General features: G+C 41.4%; 1 protein-coding gene across 3 annotated transcripts in view; it reads right to left on the minus strand.

The window, feature by feature from the left end:
• ralyl (RALY RNA binding protein like) overlaps positions 1–13962 on the minus strand; it is a 94766-nt gene that overhangs the window by 25992 nt on the left and 54812 nt on the right. The window lies entirely within an intron of this gene.

Here is a 13962-nt window from a genome sequence, read left to right on the forward strand (position 1 = left end):
TCAACAGAGATAAATTCATGGAATAGTCCCTTTGCTTTAGAGTTTCTGCAAATCCCACCTTTGAGAAGAGCAAACACTAAAATCAAAGGCTGTGTGTGACCTTCAAGGTGACAAAAGATTCACACGATAACGCAGCAACTGATACTTTCTGTGATACGACGAGAAGCAGATGGCAACCTGCAGCCAACCACTCAGCACTAATACTCTGATTAATATCTTACCACAGACATACAGGGACACTGGCATAAAAATGATATTCCATTCCCTCTTCAACCTCTGGGCACACTTGAGAAAAGATGCATCTCATCTTACTTGCAAAGGGGATTGCGTTGCTAAGGAGACAGGGATAGGGAAGCGGCTGGTTGTTGATTTTATGCGATTCATTTCACTATATTACATTATTGTTGTGTGGGTTGAATAACAAAACTTTTTTTTTTTTTTTTTTTGGCCCAGGATGAAGCGTGCAGTGGAAACAAACAACTCGGAGAGTCGATTGCAGGAATTGAATCTGTATTGCTCTCAGCTGAAGCTGCTGCAGAATTGAAAATGGTTACCTTTGTGTTTTTTACCTTGAGATCTAGAAAAGATGAAATACCTTGGAGAGAGCTTTGTTGAATGAAACGTAATCAGTACAGTCATTATGATGATTGCTGCTTGCCATGTCTTTTAGGTCAAAGTCATCCAATGTAAAAATGGCTTTTTGGTGGAGAGATATTTCTTTTCATTATGATGCAGGAAAAAACAAGGAACGTTTAGATGCATTTCAAACATCAGAACACAATACAAGTGAAGTAGGGACATCTGCTGACCATGATGAATTAATACAGCGTCCCCTTCAGAAAACAAGACATTCAATAATAACAACATAAAGTAAGAATGGTTTAATCAACAATCATACACCAGATATTTTGATTCAATCTGTAAAACGAGGACTAAAAAATGACCCCACCTTTTCCAACAGACTCAAGGATTTTTTCGAGAACATCAAAGCTGATAAATACCTGAGCAGCGCAAGAATCTGCATTTCATTTATCTCTCCTTTTATGTTTTCAAAAATAAAAAAGGTTTTTCAATCAAACGTTTCTTTGTGAAATGTGTTTTAAAAAGCCTTGGAGTTCTTGGAAAAGGCCGCGGTTCTTTTCTCAGAATAGTTCCAGTCCTTCTCGTGTATTCATGGAGCAGAAAAAGTGCACTTCCTCCAATTTTGGAGAGAACAAATTGCAGATCAAATTTCTGGAACAAATCTGCTGTTGACAGGGACGCCCATGATATCACATTTGGGCCCCATCTACCACAGCCTTAGGGTGGTGTCAAGTTTGGGCCCGGATCCGAGTACGCTTGACCCCCAGACTGTGACTGAAATACGGCTCTTAAAGCTTCCACTCAGTATTTCATATCAACAATAAATCCTCTGAATAAAGCGTAATGACAAAGGGGTCACTAAAGTGATTTACACGCAGAGATTTATGACATACAGGGATTTCTCTTTTGTCTATATTATGGATTTCTGACCTTCAATTTTACACGTCACTCTTTTACTTTTGAGCCCAAAAGCAGTTTGTGTCATTCGAAAGGCTCTGATAAAACAGCTTTTTCGAATTTCTGCCAAATGACAGAGATACAAATAGAAAATACCTGATACAAAATAATGCTCTATTTAAAAGTGAAGCAAGCACTGGTGGAGACCAAAAATGGAGATAAAAGAAAAGTACAGGACTTAAATTTCGCAGTGTTTCTCTGCTCCAAGAGGTAACAGTAAATGTTTTTGCAAGTTGAAACACTGAATTTGGCTTCAGTTGTAGCTAATAAATAAGCTAAAGACGTCTGAGACAGGGTGAACACTTCTCCCCCCAAAAAACACACTGCTGTCAATTTTCCAGCTTTTGAAAGCCTCTCTTTAGCAGCCAATGTTCTCACCACCACAGGGATAGTTCAACTAAAAATCTGGGGTCAATCCATGTGCCGAATTTCCTTGTGTAAGGATGACAGATTGAAAATAACAGCAAGAGTTAAATTTAAAGTTGAATCTACCTTTTTTCTAGACACCGTATAAAGTCCTCAAACCTCGAAGCACATCATTACTATTTCTAAGACTCCTAGAACTCCTTAAAGATGTGCGTGCACTTCATCTAAAGTGCTTTGCATTCTCCGCTGGCATTTGAAACACTCTCAGCGTTAACAAATGACCCTCATTTAAAAGCTGAGGGATGCAGAGATGCTGCCGATGCCCAGGGGGAAGATTTTCTTCATGATGGATATAAATCTGCTCAAGCCATCACATCTCATTGGCCCATGACTTAGAGCCTCTCTTAGCTCATTAGACTGGGAATGCTTTTGGCACTGAGTAATTGCAAACGTATCTGCTGCGAATGCTTAGCAGTCTGTGACAGCAAAAACTGTCTGTCCTTGCTAATAGTGGGCTTACAAAGCCCTATACACCTGCTTTGTTTGGATTTCATCTGTTTCGATAGACTTGTGTCAAACTGAAGGAGTAACGTTTTTTTCTGCTTATTTCAATTGCCTTCATTTATAGAGGCAACTCTCTGGTGTTCTGCATATTTATTAGCTGTTTTATGTTGATGCATGCTGATTACATTCACTCAAAAGGACACAATTATACAACTGAACACACAGCACACAGCTTGTGCAAAGGTTCAGCTGTGAATGCCACCTAAATCTGGAAAGAAAGACGGCACCCTCTAGTGGAGAACAAGCAGCATGACAACACCAGATTTAACGGGAGCATCTACAACCATTTCCATATTGTTGTTAGGTAAAATGTGTGGGTTTTTCATTACAGGCAGAACATCAGGGAGACAGACCGTAGAGACAGTATCATGTAGGCAGCTCCTACAGCTGCTCTATAGACAGTGAAGAATCAAACTGATGAAAGCAGCCACGGTTATTTTAAATGCATGACTGCTTTTCTTCTCAGCTCATTAAGTCCTGCAGCAGACCTCCCCCAGATACTGTGCCTTTCACTAATCATTGACAGTGGTTCAGCTTGGGGGAGTTTTTTTCTTCTTCTTCTTTTTGCAAAAAAACATAATTTTCTGTTTATATGATATGGAAATTCAGATGACATAATTTACATATTAAGCAAAACTACATTTCTGTTGGGCAAAAATGTAGTTTTTCATGGAGGCAAATAAGGTGGTGAACAAGCTTGTAAGTTTATTTTCTGAACTTACAAGCACCAGAACAACTCGTTCTACCCTTTTTCTTTTAAGATACCAGGCTGTCTATTTTAGAATAAAAACCACATTACAGGAGGTGTCTGCACATCCAACTCGGAGCTTCAGGTAGAGACACATTTGGGCCTATTAAACTAAAAAAATTAAAAAACTGGAGTAGACGAATAGGCCAATAAATGAAGGAAAAACCTGGAAGCTCAATTATCAACACCAAAACTCCAAGAGTTACCAAGAGTTAATCGACATCCTGACAATTCAGGTAGCAAACGAGCAGGTCAACCTACGTGGCGTCGGAACATTCTACTTCAGAAGGGGTTATTTGTACGAACCCCCTAACGCCGACCTTAAATGGTTTGGCCAACGCCAATAACGGAAATAATCAAATCAAATCAGAACAGCTGAAGAGATGAATGAACAGTTACAATTACGCTAAAGCTAACGCTAAAGCTAGCAGGTTAGCAAACTGCCACTGCTGGAACAGTCAGGTGGTTCAGACATAATGTAGGTTTATTTGTGATGTTTCATCGACGTGCTGTTTGTGATGGCTGGTGTCACAGTTTTAAGAGTGACCATGTTAACCGGAGCTTTCAGCTGAATGCGTCTGCTGTTGTCATGGTTACAACAAATAGGCAATAGAAAACGGGAAGTGTCCGAATGAATGCCTCTGTGTTTGTATGTGTCACTTAATTAAATAAGCCTACACATTCAGGGAAGTTCTAGGCTAATTCATAGAAAGAAGCATCTGTTTAGGCACTCTCTGCCTTAAACATCTGTCATCTGACTTTCATCATTTTCATATCTATGACATGATAACGCGTCCTGCTGTGTATTCACATAGGCTTACCTACAGTCCGTGCTAAAATGTTTGTTAAAAGTCGCACAGAAGCTAAAAGTTTGGATCAAAAAATCAGCTGTTTGTGTTAAAGACATGCAGCTCAGCACATACAACATTTCTGTTGTGTTGTCTCTTAGAAAAATAGATTTAAAAACTTTCAGAAGTCATCGCTGTTTGCATTTTTTGGGACAGGCATCCTCACCGTCACCTATGATTCAGTTTCTAATATTCATGGCTCTAAACGTACTCTGTCACACAAGAAACTCTTTCTATTAGAATGACTGTAATAAAAGACACTTATATGTTCGAAGGATAGGAAGCTAATCTGATTTTTAACATTCTCGACAGGCATGCTGCTGGAACATTTGTCCGGAGTTTCAGCAGTAACTTCAACACAAGTTAAAGTGGGATGATTGGTTGCCAGTGTTAGGTCAGACGCCTCGGACTTGGCTCTGCCATCTTGTTTCATCACCGCTGTGACCCAGTCGGAGGCTGTCAGTACTCATATGTGGAACAGGAAGGCGTTGCTATGGAAACACGGCCGTCTTGCTATCGTGTACACAGAGGCAAGAACAACAAAACCCAAAGGGAGTTTGCCTTCGCTCTCTTGTTGGGAGGTCATTTCATAAAAATATATCTACAGTGGAGAATATACTCGATTTCCACTGTGCTAATGTTTGTTGCATATTGGAACTCTATCAAAGTCGAACAACAACTCAGAATCACTTTCACAAACTTCCTGGCTGATGCTGCAAAAAGAAAAAGAAAACCGTCTACAGAGAGTGTCAAATCCAGAAAGAGAAACAATATCTAACACCTCCAAGTTTTAAACTTTTGCCGACTTGTTCTCAACGCTCTCTTTCTATATTTCTGATTTTGATACAAATAGATAAATATGCACCGCCTGTCTGTCTGTCTCTGAGTGAGTGGGAAGAAAAGAAAAGTTTGTCAAAAAGAAAACACCTCAAATGAAAATGCAACTTATCTTTTTGTATCTATTTTACGGGACTCAAAATCCTTCTTTAACAAGAGTTGTCCTTTTTTTGTAAGGATGACACTCTTACAATAATCAAACTAACAATGGGGGACTTTAGAAAGCGTTCATATTTCCTCGTACAGAAGTTACAGTCAGCAGAAGTAGAAGCAACCCTCCAATTCTGTAGTGCAACAAACTTAAAGCTCAAAGTGCTGAAACAAACCCTCTTTGTGTTGCCTGGTATACAACCTGTAGCTGGAGAAGAGTCTAATTTTTTTTACCACCACAAGGGGTCACTGTTGATCAAAACAAAGACTTAAATGAATCTGCTTCAACAGCTGCATCTCCAGTTGAGACAAAGATCACGTTTTGTGAACTGCTCCATAGTTAAAAACGTCTCAGCAGGAAAATATTCCTATAAAATAGTGTTTTTGGTAAATTATTATTTTGAGATAACCCGTCATGCTTTAGTGTGATATCAGAAGTCACCACAGTGACTGCATTGACTACAGTGATCATCTTTAAAATACATTCACAAGCAGTAAAAACGTGAGTAATTTTGATTGAAAGCGTGGCCAACCAAAGTGCTTTACAGGAGAAGACAGAGTTAGTTACAGAGAAACAATGGACGCTAACCCCTCATGAACAGCTAAAACAATAAACATAACAATAAAAACCCAATAAAATTGACTTATACACTGCCAAAAGCCAAGAAGTGTGAAAGTCTTAAGTGATAGGTCTTATCCAACGCTCTCACTCTTAAGTGAACTAAATCTAGTCCAATTTTAAAAGGCCTATTTTTAATGAAAAACCCCGTAGCTGATGTCAGACAGGGTTTTTAAAAATACCTTTAAAAGTTCTCTTTAAAGACTACAAAAGTGTCTGACTGCATAAACAGTGCTGATTCTTTGTGAATGAATAGTTTGTTCTCTTCACGCCCATATCTGCTCTTCATTTGTGACCTGCAGACGTCTTTATTTCAGCGTCAGGTGCGTTCTCTCTCTCGAGCGCTCGGGGTTTGTTCAACACCTGTGCACTTTGTATGCAGATGTTTATCTCTGTTTTCCTTTTGAGGGTTTTTATTTCCAGAAAAAAAAATAAAGATCTGAAGCAGTAGATCATTTCCTCTTTCGACTGCCGTGGCTGATAATAAGCGTTACATATGCTGTGTGACTTTCTGGTCATTAAGAGAAGACATATTCAGGCTGATGTTTCCATCCCTGTGTCGGTTTGCGTTCAATATGAAGCTCATGGAGGTGTAATGGAGGGATGAAGTGAGTTTGTCATGGCACTAACAAGTGGTAATAACTGCTGTGTGCCACAGTGTGGTGCTCAGTGACCACAGAGTGAAAAAGTCTCCTCTTACACACACACTCCAGGATCCATGATCTTTATTGACTCCATGTGCGAGGAGTGGAGACGGACTCTGTCTTGACCTGTCATTTCAGACCAAATTAACACTTGATGAATTTCCCCTTTTTGTTATAACAAGCGCTCGTCTTGGCCGCGGCTCAAATCTCTTCTGACAGGACGGCTCCCACAACTCAGAGTAATGAAGGCAGCCCATCTTCCCTTGTTAGGTGAGCTGCATAAATACAGACACAGCTCATTAATAATTCTGTCACACAGGTAGGCGATGAAGAAAACGGGGACATACTTTACAGCTCCGGCACTCCAAGTCCCGAAGCTCATCGGCTGCAAAGAGCCTGATAGGCAAACACGGTGCTCGAGATCTCGGTACTAAAACGACTACACGAGAATCCTGCTTCGACTTTTTCCATCTCTTTCATAAAATGCCTTCAAATTCACCAGCATATGTCCCTGATTTATATAATCGTTACTTTTGCAACTTGTTTACCCCTACTTGCTCCTCCACAAGGCTACAGGCTCATGAAAAAGGGTGAGCAAGCCGCAAGGAGTTGTCAAGGTCAGGAATGCACTTCAAAGCAGCTGCTATCTGTTTAAGACAGCCACTCCTTGTGTGCATGAAGCTCTCGCCTGTCAATGTTTCCTCTGAGACGCCGAGCGGACAGCTGTGTGTTGCGCTACCGGTCTCTCAACAGCTGCATCAAGACGTTTGGTCATCCAACCTGCTCGCCGCTTTCACCTTTCCACCGAGCGTGTCTTTCGCTTTAAGAATTTAACTTTTATGCGAAATGAGTGTCTGGCTGCTTTTTTTTTTTTTTTTTTTATCAAATCTTCTCTGAATATGCAATATATTCAGGACACCTTTTTTTTTTTATAAGGAGGTCAACTCAGGTAGAATTCATTATCCCATACTGATTCCCTCCTAATTAAATCTATAACAGCCACAAAGGAGGAGGAGGTGCTGATAAAGGAGGTGCAGCTGAATTTGAGGAGAGATATTTAAGCTTTCAGATAAGTCAGCATGTGCAGAAGAGGTTTTAGAAGAGAAAAAAAAAAGTAATCTGCACTACCGTATGCACCAGATGTTTTTGCTTTTAATCACTGCATCTCCAATTAAACACATGTCCGCATGCAGATCTTTACTCAGAAAGAAATTGTTGCCCTCTCAGCAGCAGAGTAATCCCTCTAACTGCTCCCCCACCGCCCAAAAATAGCACACAGGCTTAAGGTCTAAGAAGGCCAAGTGGCCACTTTTGTCATGCACCAGTGCTCTAAACTGTGCTCCGAGTACCTTGTGATGGTTATGGCCCGGCTGTTAACAGTATCTGGATGGTGTCAGAGAGGTTACTTGTAGCTGCAGCTAAGGCGAAGTGTTGACTGCAATAAACTTGAGGTAGTTTAACCGGCCGTCATGCACGGCGCGACCTTTACCGCGCAGTGGAGCCCAAGGCCGGGTCCTGTCCTCCAGCTGTGAGTCAGTATTCCACGCTAATAACACGACGACATGAATCACGGGGGCCCGCATGCTCTGCGGCATAATTGGCGAGGAGGCCTTGTGAGTAAGACGATGGAGGGGTGAGGAGTGACGGAAGCGAAGGAGCGTGAGGGAGCGAGTGGACGGAGGGAGAATAAAAGAAGAGTCAAATGAGGGAATCTGAAATATAAACACATGAAAGAGCAAGAGAGCGCTCCAGGCGAGGTTCTGGGCTGTTTTTAATGTTATTTTGTTTATACTGTCCATCTCCATTCAGGGAGGAAGAACTCCCTATCGTGTCTGTCACAGTGATTCTCAATTCGCACGCTAAGCAGGAGGAGTCAGAGGGTCCACGAAAAAAAAAACCCCTCAAGGGTCGTGATAATTATCACAGCATGTGTAATAGTGAGTCACCAACCATAACTCACAATCGTCATCGTCTGGATTTCTCCATGTCCACCAGGCTGCAAATTAAGAGACATACGTGACCGCTTAGATCAATTATTATGGAGCGTTAAAGGGCAGATTTTCCATTTGGGAGGTCTGTGTCAGCTTTGTTACACAGGTCTGTCTGTTTAGCTGATGCTCTGTGCAAAGGTCGCACTGCAGCGGTTATAGTGTCGTACAGCGAGACTGCACACCTGGCAAAAACACACAGCTTTCTTAGTGAAGTATTATCTCTCAGCATGCACAAGGAGAGCATCTGTACGAACACTAATCCCGCACAAAAGGCTCGTTACTCTTGATGCACGTCGCTGCGACTCCTACAGATAAAGTCAGAGTGAAGCCTCTTTAGTTAATGTGCTTATTTAAAATATGCTAATCATAGCAGGGAGGAAGTGCCGATTCAGAATGAGCAGGGGTTTTTTTTTTGCTTTAGAAGAAAAGTTTCAAATTGCCTCCAATGATCTTCTCACTCAAACCAATCCTGTGTGCATCAGCATGCACTGAACGTGAACCTCTCCATAGTAAACAGCCATCTCTGATTATGCGAAGGGAACAATTATCCAACTCCGTTCTTCTTCACTGGGCCAAAGCCTCTCCCCCTCGCCGCCTCTGTCTCTCTATCTCTTATGTAGATGGATGTAATATTAATGAACACATCTTAGCCAGGATGCTTGTTAGGCTTCAAGCTAATCCTGTTAGTTTGAAGCCTCTCTCACTGTCCCCGCTGTTCAACTCAGACCGGCCCGACATCCCTTTATTTACTAGCTGCTGTGAAAGGAGAAGCAGCGGAAAGCTTAAGGGGATCCTCGGTCAGCTAAAGGGGGAGAAAACATAGCCGCAGACTCAGAGGAGAGGAGGCTGCTTGGTCAGATGGAAGATATGAAGACAGGGACGAAGATAGATGTGTGTCCTGCCTACTGACGCGTGGCAGCTTCAGTGTCACATTTCAGGTCCTGTCTTGACCAACAGTTCCCTCGAAAAGGAATTTATCACTCCACTTCCTTCAAAACGAATTAGCCGTTTGGAAGTAATTACAGGACTGTGTGTGTTGGCTCGTGGGCTCTGTTCATGGGCTTTACTTTCTCACACAGTGAACAAAAACAGTCCGTGTCAATTTCTGTTCAATATGAAGCTAACATTAGCCTGCTAACACAACAATGCAGACCACAGGCAATAGCAGCTCATGCTAAGGACACTTACTGTATGTCCTCTACTTCTACCTAACCCTTTATAGGTCATTTCCACAAACATCACGTATGGCCTTCCTTCTGCACCTCAGTAAGCATGTGATCCTCACTCAGCCAATCAGAAGAGATCACCCTACGTCACTGATCCGGCTATTGTGGCATTTGAACCAAATATGGTAACAATGCTTATTGCACTTACAATTTTTGAAAAACTTTACAGCAGAAATAAAGTTCTGTCACGTCCCCGAATAACACTGTGAGGTTGAATTTTTGAATTTCAAAGTATTTCAACGAGTGTCCTGTAAAGGGTTAATGGTGCCCAATTTTGGTCTGTTTTAATTGATAATAACTTTGTGCAGACATGAGGGGAGAGGGGTTTAAGGAGAGCTGCTGCAGGAGAGCGCAGGTGTGGCCAAACAGCAGGTTGTTTTGGTTTAATCACAGTGGATCCAAAAATCGTCCTGAAAGTGAGTATTTATGATCTAAACTCAAAGAAGTGTTCAGTATGCATACCCAGTTTAGTTTTTTTTGAATACATTGAATACATATACAAATACATTGGGTTTTTAAATGATGTGAAATTTACTATCTCACCCATTATTGCAAAGACGTAAACTAGAAAGTAGTTCAATTTTAAATGAAACGTAATTCCTGCAGGTACAGTGGGGGTCGCACTTTCATTTTAGGGGTCGTGGGCTAAAACGTTTGGGGACCCCTGAACTACACAAAAACAGGAAATAATTAAAACTCCAAATAACGTTATCCGAGTCGACTCAAGACTATTGTTGCGCCCCATCCTCAGGCGATAACACATTTATCATCAATACATAAAACATGTAAAAGTCATCAAGTATGTTCTTGATAAAGTTATACTGCGTATTGTCTTTTGAGTTTGGTTTCCATAGGAACCCACAACAAACAACAGTAATAGCGAACATGCGTGATCCTTTTCACAAGTATCTTTTTGAAGTCTGTTTAAAACAAGTTTTCCCTTCGTGTAAATCTGATGTAAGACTGGCTCTGAGGATTTTTTGTATTTGTATCGAGTGGACTTAGCCGTCTTTCATCTGTGATGGATAATTCAAGATGTGATGTTTTATTGCTGCTGCTTTATTCTAAATCATTCTGACAGAACTTCTCAAGTAAATCTCGTTTGAATCAGAACGGATTGATCAGTAAACGTAATAAAGCTCTACGGCCCGTTACAAAGAACACCCTTCATTACACACATTTGTGTTCTATGTTTGACGACTGCTTCTTCAAAACATTATCAAACCTGCTCCTTTAATTATTATCTTTTGTGCTTGGTCATTTTGTGCTGTCACACATGTGAACAGATACCATGTCTTAGCCAAAAACGGTTCAGACCTTTAGCACGCTGGAGATGTAGCCTTAACATCAGGCTTATTGTTATGAAAGAGGAGCTGCTTTAAGGGGATTTTATTTTTTAGATTCCGTGATTAAAGTCTTAAATTTACAAGACTAAAGTTGTTATTTTAGTCTAGAGTTATATCAGAAGAGCAGCAGCTGCCGGAACGTAAACGAGGAGCGTCCTGTGAAGTTAGACTTTAATAAAGGTTTCACAAAAAAGGAAATCCTTCCTCGTGTTGAGACTGAAAGAAACTGGGACTATTCCGAAGAAAGAACCACAAGAGAAACCACAAGAAAGAGTCTCTTTTGTTGTAAAGGAATGTCTTTTAATGTTCCCCATTAATAATTTGTACTTAGTCTCCTACATTTTCAGGTTTGTTGGAAAAATGTTAGATTTTTCCTTTCTTTAAGGTGGCTGTAATACTCCATAACGTAGGAGTTCAAGGCACACTGAATGTTATCCAGGAGAACGTTAGGTGGCACTATGAAGAGTTTAACTTTAATACTTCAGAACTGCGAATGTGGTTCACTTCTTACCGGGATAGGTCACCATGGTAACCTGTGCTGAACACATAACCTGCTCTGGAGGAGGTAATGTTCGGGATAAGAGATCATCTCTGTCCGTTGACCTATCAGGTGTCGCTCTGTGAGCTGAGCGAGAGGTGGAGGAAGAGAGAGACGGGCAAACACACACACACACACACACACACACACACACACACACACACACACACACACACACACACACACACACACACACACACACACACACACACAGTCTTGTATTCCTTGTTCTTTACTGATATGACTTTTAAAGGGAAAAAAGATATTTGCTTTAAGTGTGAATTTGCACATTCACAATTGGCGATATTCCTTTTTTTAATTATGACAAAACGTGGGGTGCCAGGAGCCTTGTGGTTTGTGCGAACAGAGGCTATAATCCTCCAAGCAGCTGATTCGACCAGTGGCTCTTTTCCAGCATGTCATTCCACATACTCTGATTTTATACACTTTATACACTTTTCCTCTCTGAACATACATAAAGGCACAACATATGTGACCTTCTGATCCATCAGCTGACGGCAGACTTGTTTTCTGATTATGATAGGATAGGTTTCATATAGCTCGCTTTATGAAACCTTTATGTGGAATGAGCTCACAGACACTCTGGTTTGATCTCTGGATAGCCCGCTTGGTATGACAGCATTTCTCATGTCAGGGTTAAGGACGCCAGATTACAGAAAGATACCTCGGGTGTGTTGAGCTCGCTTCGTATTATAGGCCCCAGATGGCTATCGATTTCATATTGCATTTTTCATTTTGATTCTTTTGCTTGTGCTGAGAGGGCAGATTTGTTTTTATTTTTCTTAATGGTATTTAACACATCGGAAACATTATTATTATTTATTTTTTTTTTTTACTTGCTAATCCAAATTGCAGCCTGTCAAGCTAAAAGCACAATCTGCATAACGAGAGCTTTTCATTTTGATGATAAATGTCATATTAACTGGCATGGTGCTCCATGGCAGAGGTGACGGAGAGAGTAATATAGCGAGAATTAATGATAAGTCATACATTTATAATCGGCCATAATAAGAAAGCCGAACTGCAGAGTGGAGAAACCAATCTGTAAGACGAAGGAAACAGATCTGCAGGAAGCACAATCACACAAACCAAAACAAGCCGGCTTTCTGAATTTCGGACAGGAGCATATGCATCTGCCCACGCACACGCACACACACGCATGCACACACACACACACAGCGTTGTGGAGCCCACTGAGCCCTGCACTCTGACTCTGATTCACAGCTCAGTGTTTCTCTGCCTCCTGAACCCAGGTTTCTAATCAGAGAATTAGCCGCAGTTCCTCCTGCCAAAATCCACACAGTAATCCATCTCACTTTGTCCACACAGTGGCTCATGCCCCTCTAAAGCATTTGTCAGAATGCATGAAAGAGAGAAAGGGAGAGAAAAGAGGGACAGAAAGAGATCCTGGCAGCCGGGGAAATGTGCTTTCCTGGTTTCCTGGGTGGCTTTATTAAAGCCTATTAAGTGCACAATGAGAATCTTTAAATTTCTTCTGTATTGTTCCCACAAAGGAAACACAGTCTTATATTCTGAATATGCTACAGCTCAGATAAATCCCCTAGCTTGGCTATACTGTTGATGTTATTGTGTTTCTGCGCAGTGCTCTGTACCTGCTGTTATGGATGTTTTTGTCGAATGCTGGGTCAGGCCAACTGTGCATTCAACGTCCGGCAGAGTCTCTCGGAGCGTGATTAATGAGGGAGGAGACGGACAACCAGGGTGCATTCTAATCACCCACAAGGACAAGAAGAGATATGGAAAGGAAGGAAGAGAGAGAATAACAGAACAAAGGCAAAAAAAAAAAAGAGAGGGTACGCTATCATGTTTTGAAGTGTTGTCGCTCTGGTTCACTTTTTTTTTTTTTTTTTTTCCAAATGAAGCACAAACCCAAATTCTCTTTTGACATCTGCTAGTGTGCATAGACCCCACATACAAGCACACACACACACACACACACACACGCTCTGACACGCTGAATACTCACACAGCCTCAGCAGCAAACACGAGGACATGAAAGACACAGAGAAGGCCTTTTGGGGGTTAGCTTTGGCACGGCTTAGACCAGTGGATCACGAAGAATTGGCCCATCTAGTTGCACACTGCGATACCCACAAGGCCTCTCCACCCCTCTCTCATGACTCTTCATGCCCCTGAACCTGGCTCTCAAAATAAAGTTACTGAGCTGTGCAGTTATTGTACACATAGTTGGAATTATCTATGCAAATTTCAAAGGGAGCGCGAGCTGTGAATGCTAATGGAGAGTGATAGAGAGAATTACAGCAGCCAGGTGGAGAAGATGCAGGAGGATTGGTTGGCTCGGCTTTAAAGAAAAAAATCCCCCTTGGGTATTCACTTATAATGTTAAGCCTGTGATATTCAGAGCTTTTAAGGACTTTGGGATATTTTGCAAGGAAGTATTGCAATTCATGCTACAGCCTCATGTTTTCCACATTTCCTTTTTTAAATTCAGAATCTGGAGGCGAGTTCAGAGATCTGTGATCGACTATGCATTTTAAGATGAA

This window comes from Symphodus melops, assembly GCF_947650265.1.
Source record: "Symphodus melops genome assembly, chromosome: 14".
Taxonomy (NCBI): domain Eukaryota; kingdom Metazoa; phylum Chordata; class Actinopteri; order Labriformes; family Labridae; genus Symphodus; species Symphodus melops.